This window comes from Poromitra crassiceps (genome assembly GCF_964638095.1).
Source record: "Poromitra crassiceps genome assembly, chromosome: 9".
NCBI lineage: Eukaryota > Metazoa > Chordata > Actinopteri > Beryciformes > Melamphaidae > Poromitra > Poromitra crassiceps.
In genome coordinates, this window is record NC_139630.1 from 46,616,369 (window position 1) to 46,618,868 (window position 2,500).

At 45.8% G+C, this 2,500-nt stretch overlaps 1 protein-coding gene across 1 annotated transcript in view; it reads left to right on the top strand.

Moving 5' to 3' along the window:
- otofa (otoferlin a) overlaps window positions 1-2,500 on the top strand; it is a gene marked incomplete at both ends in the record, with an annotated part of 119,659 nt that overhangs the window by 26,313 nt on the left and 90,846 nt on the right. The window lies entirely within an intron of this gene.

Sequence of the window (2,500 nt, forward strand, 5' to 3'; positions counted from 1 at the left end):
AACGTCACCGCCAGGGGCCTCTCCATGTATGTGTGTGTGCGTGCATGGCCAGAGGCCTCTGTATGTATGTGTGTGTGCGTGCATGGCCAGAGGCCTCTGTGTGTACGTGTGTGACTGTGCGTGCATGTGTGTAGGTGTTGATACATTGTTTCTCGGCCACTCTTAGACAGATGCATCAGAGCTATAAGCCGCTGTGTGGGGACAGATGTGTCACTTTGAAGGCAGCTCTCATCTGTCATCGTGTCTTGTCTGGTGCCACCGTGTAATCAATGAGGAAACAGGAAGTGTGTTTCTGTCACACATGACATTAGAATGCTGGAAAGCGTAGGGAAATGTCTGACAGTCAGTTTTGTCTTCTCTCCTTTAGGGACAATTCAAACTTGATTTCAGTTGTCTTGACGCCGCGGTACAGTAAACCCCACCCAGCTGGCACTGCAGCCTGGATAAAACATGCTTCTTTATTATGCAAACGGTATTTGACCCAGATTCAAATATTAACATGCAAATAAAAAACCAATTTGATCTCGTTTTTGGTGTCGATGCCCTTCAGCACACTGCATACTGTACTGCAGGCCCTATCGCAACTTCATAACAAACCAATGCTTGGTGTAGCCTACTGTATGAAATGTGCTATTTTGATAGTGCATGAAATAGGGGCACACATAGATGAAGAGTAAACACACACTCAAACACATACACACTCGAAGGCCCACCGACGGCCTTGTAATAACACGCGCGTGCACATACAAAATAAACACAAAGACTGACAAGCACTCATGCATGCGAGCACACACAACCCACGAATACACACATACACACACACGCACGCACGCACACACACACACACACACACACACACACACGCACACACACACACACACACACACACACACACACACACACACACGCACACACCCCTACATGTAAACACCTCATTCCCCAGCCAGAGTGGAGTAGTTAAATAATTAACGGTGTTGTGTGTTGTTCTCACACCTGCTCCGTGGCTGCCTGTGTAACTGATAGGCTTCATCACTGTAGTTATCAATAGACTCTGAGGCCAGTGTCACACCCACGGTCACACACTGCCAAGGCCAGAAGTAGGATGAGCAGCGTCACATTACCACCACACAAAGGCAGGGCAATGATGCGTGCTGATCTCTGCGCTGTGTTAAGCGACATACTAGCTCGTGTGTCATTAGCTGTTTTCTCCTGTGGTGACTTGGGGAGATACCACAGCGTCACGTGAGTCACTCACGTACTGTAAGCTACGAGCTCCATTCTAGCTAGTTCCAAGGATAGTTCCAGGAAGTACGTGGCGGGCCGCTTGAATGCATACAATAAAGCTGATAATATACAATTTGATTCTTTTGATTGTTCCATCTTAGCCTATCAAAGTACATCACAACCGGTCTGTTCTGCTGCAACTCTACAGCACTGCTTAATCCAGAACCTTACTTTCGGGAACTATTGTGAGGTTAAAAAAAGAAAAAAGAAAAAAAAACTCCATTGCAGTGGATGGAGATGATGCAACTCTTATATCTCTATGGCTCTGGGAGGTATTCTGCATGATATATTCTGCAAGCCGTGGAATATCTGTTTATCATGGTGCTCTGGACCAGAGGGGTTTGCATGATTGTGTATATATGAGTATTCTGTTGTTCCACCAACAATGACACGTTATTGTAATATCACTGAACAATTCACAAAATCAAAGGGTGGATGAGAGGGCATCCAAATGCTATCAGCTTCAGCAGCATGAAACCCGGGGCTGATGTTTCCGCTTGTGCATTCACAAGAGGTGCAACACGGATTCTGGTGCTTTAATCAAGTTGGGGAATCATGAGCCACTTGTAGACATGAACTCGACTGTGTCCGTTGAATCAGGTTCAGACATTCCCCGGTGTTACCCTTCCAGACAGGAGGCATTATTGTTTCCACACATGAGGAAATTCTCCAGTGTAGAGAGTAGAAAGGGGTGGGGGGTTATTTTAATCAGTTTAGAATTCGTTTGAACTTTTAATGCATGCTGTTTTGTATGATTCTCATCAGCTCCAAGGGAACAGCTCATTGCATACATGAATTATTTGACTATTATATGCCTAACAAGATGGCAACCATAAAATGTTTACCAGATGTAATTGGGAACAGGATGAAATCACGTACCTTCTCTGTCTCTGTCTGTGCTTGACTTTGCGAGGCATTAGTCGTTGAAATGGGCGTGGGCTTTACTGCAGCAAAGTGAGATAGCCTTTTTATAATTCATATGGCTGTTCCCCTCTGTCTTCTCCCTCGCACCGCCTCCCCCTTCGCTTCCTCTGACTGCGCTACAAAAGCTGTTTGTTTCCCTTTCACTGTACCTTCCTCTTGGGTTTCTGTTTATCTTTAGGGCAACAAACTCTTTCAGCCACAGGACTTGCCACGGCAGCCCAGCAGGGGAGCTCTTGGGCTGCAACTTTGTAACCATCTTCATTTCGTACCCATTCACAGAACCTTTTGCATT